Source organism: Corvus hawaiiensis, chromosome 17, assembly GCF_020740725.1.
Source record: "Corvus hawaiiensis isolate bCorHaw1 chromosome 17, bCorHaw1.pri.cur, whole genome shotgun sequence".
Classification (NCBI taxonomy): Eukaryota; Metazoa; Chordata; class Aves; order Passeriformes; family Corvidae; genus Corvus; species Corvus hawaiiensis.
This window is the reverse complement of record NC_063229.1, coordinates 3,029,429-3,035,760: the sequence shown is the minus strand read 5'-3', so window position 1 is coordinate 3,035,760 and position 6,332 is coordinate 3,029,429. Positions and strand designations below refer to the sequence as shown.

Below are 6,332 nucleotides of genomic sequence, written 5' to 3'. Positions count from 1 at the left end.
GACGGTTCCCCAAGTTCTCCAACACCATTGCTAGAAGCTCCTTGGCCACCATTTCCATTTCTTGACGGTGGTCTAGAGGTGTTTCTACAGGCTCTGTTCTCACGCAGCTGCTGAAAACTGTTCCTCTGATCCCCTGGGCAGTGTTCCTTGAAAACTGTGCACACTGATCCCGAGGGACCTTCAGTCTTGCAAACACTTTGTGTACAATGGCCTCAACCACATCTTGCAGTTTCTGGGCTTCTGCTGCAGTCAGTCCTCAAAGACAGCTTTAAAGAGGCTGTCAGCAGTGTTGTCCGGCTTCCTCTGGGAGCCAGCGGCAGTGCTGGCATCGTCCTGGCCCAGCTCAGCTCTGGAGTAGGTTTGGCCCTCGTCCAAGCTATTTTCCCTCTTCTGGATCTCCCCAATTTCAGGGGGGTCTCTCTGCTTTTCTGTGGATGTGGGCAAGAAGGTTTCTGTGGCTGCAGCTGCCACTCAGCCTGTTAGGTGGCCTCCCGTGGGCTCTGAGGACCCTGAGAAGGTGTCAGCATGTACTGACCAAAGGGGAAGCGGTACCTGAGCTCCACCTGGGTGCCAAAACACGCCAGTGCTAAAGCCGCTGTGTCAGGGCTCTGCAATCAGGTCTCTTGTTCTCCTGTTTATACACAAAGCGATAATGGATAACACATCACCAGTGTCCTGGTACTGGATTGGGCCAGAAAGGAGGGTATTGAGTGGGTTTTTCACATATTACTATCCCAAGGGAAATGTGGTGCTGGAGTGTGCAAATGGTTTGTTAAAATACTGTCTGAAAGCACACAAATCTGGATGAGATGAAAGGTTACCTCCTGTATGAGAAAAACAACGATAGGGACTGATGTGCAGGCCTGTATCTTGGGGTTTCCTGAGCTCCAGGTCTTTCAAATCAGATACAAAGAATAAAACTGAATCTTTTCAGGACAATCTGAAGGTGGGCCAGCCAGCCATGGTCAAATTACCCCGAATTCTGATTGTACCTATGACTCTAACAGCTGTCCAAGAACCACTCTCCTGGGTGGCTACTGCCCCTAATGGCCACCAACACAGAATCGGTTCCAGATGGATATTGCCCATGTTCTAATTTCTGAAAATGAACCAATCTCTGGTGCATCTGCCAAGATATCTTAGTTTATTTTAGAGGTTAATGACTGCTGTTGGTCATCATGCTGCTGGTAACACCTGAAACACTGCCATGGATAGCAGTATCCTTCAAATGCCTCAGAGGCCACCCTAAGTGGGGGCTTGTGAGCACAATAGGTCTCGTGGGCCAGTTTATAACTGTCTAAAAGGATGTCCTTGTCTGCAGCTGGTAGATGGTCATGCAACAGGCAGAAGTCCTTTGGAAGCCTGCAGAAAACACTACCAAAATAGAAACACAGAACATGGAACATCACTGGTCTCACCCTGAACCTAAACCACTATAAATCAAAAATTATAAAACCAGTTAAAACACCTTGTGACCTTGTGAGTGTGTCCTGGAGTGTGCAAGGGTGCCTAGCATACCCCTATCTAAATCAGCTGTCTAAATTAATTATCTAAAATAAATTAAAACTGTCAAAAACACTGTAAAATTGCCCCCAAACATCTCACTGCTTGGACTCTAAGTAGTCAAATGAGTTGGACAACAACAAATATTGTCTAATACCACTTGGTCCTTAAAGAGAGCAGAAATGTCCATGCAAACCGAGGTGACAGCTACCAGACCAAAGTGTTCGCTTTTCATAGGTACCTCTTCTCCTGGAGAGTGTTCCTGGCAGAATGAGAGGACACAACTTCACCTTAGAAGGGATGTAACTGGTACATTAAGAACCTGGAAGGGGATATTAAACACCACTGATTTTGAAACCCTGGCTAATAAATTAGGCACAAACATTAGTGATTTGAGTACTACAGAGCAACCTTTAAAGTCCTCCTGATGCACTTCAGGAAACACCCAGTGGTCTGCTTCGACTCTCTTTTCCGTCTCAGGAAAATAGCAGGATCCTAATCAGCAGTGACTGGCTGATGCTTTGGGAATTGTTCCAAGCACTGTGTCTCCAGCACTAACTGTATCCGAGCTCACCCACAGCTACCGTCTGCCACCACCGTGATAATCAGAGAAGGAGAAAATGAATTTTTACCCATTGAAATTTGAAAGATAATTTGGGACAATGCATTGGCTGTAAGAAAAAATCACACATATATGTGGCAAACAGTTGATGTAAATGCCTGCATGGTGAGAGAGGGATTTATATGTGAAAGTAACCCGCTGAAAGTCCAGAACAAAGGGTCTGTCACATTGAAATATACTCCAACAATGATCCTTAATCCATCCTGGTATAGATAGGACAATATCTGTGTTTTCAGAACCCCCTGTGACAACTTAACAGTAGATAACACATCCAGTTTGCCAATCAATCAAAAGTAGGTATTTGTAACTTTACTAACATAGCAGGATGTATTTCAACTATTACCTACTAGAAGCTGTGTTACAGAACCTGCACATCAACTTTTCTCCAACACCAGTTGGAATGGACATTATCCTGGACAAAAAACTGTTGGAACATCCTGGCCTGCACAAACTGCTACAACAGCTGAAGAAGAAAAGTCAGAAGACTGATCAGTGTCCATCACAATAAGAAAAAGGCACATCATGTCCTAGAACGTATGAAGAGGGATGGAGCGAATCACTGGTGGGAAAACTTTCTTGGCTGGTCCCCAACTGCCACAGGCTTTTTCAACTTAAGGCTACATCCTGCAGTTGTGATACTGGCACTAGCTGGGATTGGGTTTGTGTCAATAACTGCAGTGTACGTAAGAGTGTGGTACCTAATCCAGCAATCAAGAAAATGAACTCATCCAGAAATACAGAGTTTGAAGGAAGGAAAAGCAATGTGTTTGTTTTGCCAGAACCAGATGCTGTGTTTTATTTCATAGATATTGCTAAGTTTTAACATTTTGATATAAGAACTCACACCTTTTAAGTCATGTGGGTTAAGGTAAATGACAAAACATAGGAGACTGATGTTTCTGAACACATTTGCCCATACTCTTTACATACACCATGGACACTTCCACAGCAGAGAGGGAAAAGGTACCTGCACGACCACTCCAGGAGGCAAAGACTGTCTACACTCATGGGGTGGGTGTAGCAGGATGCTCTGCTTGAGCTGGCCTAGAGCAGCTTGAACTTTGTCTTACAAATTATCAGGGATGGACTCAGCAAGGAGGCTCTGCTGGTTTTAGTGCTGAAGGGTGCTGAGACCAAGGACCTGGAATTAGACCCAAAATAGCACAAAATTAGACAGGTGCTTCCTGACTGAGGCTGGCATCAGCAGGAGCCTGCAGGCTGAGAGAAGGGAGAGTCACGAGTGTCAAGTAGAATAAATGAAAGAGCTGATAACATCTTTTTCAGCAATATTTTGCTGAGCCGGTGTATTGGGTTGAACCTGAGTTGATGGACAGTCTTTTAGACCAATGACGCTTCTCACAATTTACATATTTAAACTGCACAGAAAGGCGGGACTTCCCCTTTTTGTCGGAGCTCGCCTGCTAGAAGGTGGGGGGGCTCCAAGCCTCCCGGCCCCACTGGGCTGGGCCGGGGCCACTGCCCCTTCCCCCCTTCCCAACACTGCGGCACGGACTCTGGGTCACTGGGGGGGACTGTCCCAGAGCCGCAGGCAGCTAAAACCAGCCATGGACTGCTCACAGCTAAACCCATCCAGCGCGGCTTCTGGGGACAGGCGGGTCCCTCTCCTCTCCATGCGGAGCCGGCGGAGCCAGCGGGAGCCGGCAGAGCCTCCTGTCTGCAGCCAGCACACTTCGTGCTGAACTGAAGAAGACACCACACAGCCAGCAGCACAGAGGGAGCGAGGCTTTCTCCACCATAAAGCCTGAACAAGAATGCTCCTCAACATGGCAGCTTCAGAGTCAGAGAGAAAGAGAAAGTGAGTGACGTGAGACGAAGCTGAACATGGCGACGGGAGAAAAGGGGGCGGTGCCGCAATTCTCGCGCGTAGCTTAAAAACCTTCTTGCATGCCATGGTAAGAAACTGTAATACCACAAACTGTTTGTCTCTTTAATCCATTTTGAAGAACATGGGGGGATGGAGCATCCTCATGTGGCCTGTGAAGATTGTGAAGAGTGCCTATGCCAGGCTATATAGAAGTAGTAAGAGGCTATTAGAGACTTGTGGCGAAGAAAAGCCTTTGTGTGCAGGCCAAAATAACTTATCCTTAAAAAGATTAATAACCCCATGTGATGGCCCATGTTTTGCAGTGTGAAGGAACTGTGAGATTTTTCATGGGAGAGATGTTTTACACACAGCAGATTGATTGTTTCTGGGCGGGTCTGCTGTTAGTAGCAGTTTGGGAACCACATGCAACTGAAGAAAAACCCTTTTTTCCTTAAGCATAAGAGAGAAGACTTTTCAAGAACTGGAACACTGACTAACATCCCATGTTCTGTTATCCTTTGTGCAAGCTGGGTAAAAGGAGAGAAGTGCTGGAAGGGGGGGGGGGATTTGATTTAATTTCTTGTTATTTTCTCTTTACTTTTAATTCTATTAGTAATAAAACTCTTTCATTGTACTGCAACTGTTTAAGGTTTGTGCCTGCTTTGCTTTTCTCCTAATTCTTACCTCACAGAAGGAAAATAAGTAAGTAATGAATATTTTGAACCAAAACCACTACACTTAATTGGTGTTTCTGCCCGGTTTCGAACTCAACCCGCTACAGCCGGCATGACAACACCTGAATTAAAATTGTGTCTGACTGACTGTCAATCACTTTATACTGTAACAGACCAATCCCACATTTTCCTAGCAAGGATTTCTTGCCTGCCTCCCTAAGGTGTGTGAAAATCCTTCCCTTGGGAGGAGACATCCCTCAAGGATACAGCTCGAGGCTGGGTGAAAGAAATTGCCCATGGTCACTGGAATGAGTGAATAACATCAATCTATTTGAAAAGATAGCTCTAATATAACTGATTTAATAAGAAGGGCACTATATTAGCTATTCTATTGTGTAGTAAATAATTCCAATTAAAGCCTTCCGTCCTTTTGTCCTTTTCCTTGTAGATGTGTTGAGCCTTTCATTAGTGGGAGTCCCTGCACTAGCCAAAGATGCCAACCTCCAACTGACACAGGTGGCCTGTACACTCGAAAACCTCTGACTGCCACCCCCACTTGGATTGCATTACTCCAAGAGGGAGAACATTTGAACAGAGAAGCAGTCTTGGAAAATGGAACAGCTGGAGATTGCTCCAGGTCAGCCACAGGGGGGAAAATTTGGATGAACTTTGTTGTTTCAGTCTTACAAATAACAATAGACCAATAGAAGCCAAATTCTGAAATTTCAAGCTTTAGTACAACTGTAATAAAAACAGGACCTGAAAGAGATAGACTGGTGGAACAGCCTGTCAAATCTATTTCCTTCTATTACCTCAATATTGAAACAATTTCTGAGTTTGGTATTAAAGAGACTCACATTTTTATTTATTGTAGAGATAACAGTCTTACTCAAGATTGAGTCCTTCTTAAGTAGGGCCAACAGGTCTGTTATAAATAAAGGGGTTTTCATAGACTGAGTGGTTAATAATGTTAACGAGTTACCTAAGTTAGATAGGACTGAGTATAGTAATTTGTTAATTGAAACGTTGTATTAATTACCAAATGATATGCGATGATGTACAGGTATAATACTTTTATGTGACCATCAGGGCGTGTACATGGGTTTGTTCCATGGGAAGGGTTCACTAGAACCTTCCAACAGGACATTGTGATTACATCATCCTAAACGTGGATTGGAGGACAAGATGAGCCAATGAGATGGACTCCTGATCAAATGATTGGATGAAAAAGCTCCATTGGAAAGAACCAATCAAGAGTACCCCTAATGAGCCAGTGACATCATGGATCAAGAAAAGGACCAATCCCATTTCAGGACAAGTTATAAGAACTTTCCTGGTGCCTAGCACCAGGTCCTCCTGCTGTGTACCTGGCGGTAGGAGCACCCGGCATAGCGCGCACTGTGCTAGACTCTGCTTCATTGTTCGGTTCACTGAGCTTATCTCAGGTTCCCATTTCCAGTTGTTATTAATAAGCCAGTTAAAATTTCAGCAGAGTCAGACCATTACGTCTGATAGGTCTTGCTCAAGTTCATGGATACAAATATGATTCTGCTCTGATTTAAAGTGTGCAGGGCACGTTGTGTGCGAAGAAACTGCAATCTAAAGGTGACTTTGCAGATACGAGCAAGAGAACTTGACTGACAGCAACCTGCCTGTGTAAGGGATTCTGTTCTTAGAACTGTGAGAGATAAAATAATGTTTTGCTTGA

The 6,332-nt window shown here is 44.7% G+C and overlaps 1 long non-coding RNA gene across 2 annotated transcripts; it reads left to right on the top strand.

The window, feature by feature from the left end:
* The first annotated feature begins 3,870 nt into the window (after positions 1–3,870).
* LOC125335018 lies at positions 3,871–6,112 on the top strand. Of its 2 annotated transcripts, XR_007207297.1 has the most exons (3): positions 3,871–4,038; positions 5,073–5,261; positions 5,714–6,112. It is a non-coding gene; the product is annotated as an uncharacterized LOC125335018 (long non-coding RNA). The 2 variants fall into 2 exon arrangements; XR_007207296.1 differs by having other exon boundaries at positions 5,073–6,112.
* The last annotated feature ends 220 nt before the right edge of the window (positions 6,113–6,332 follow it).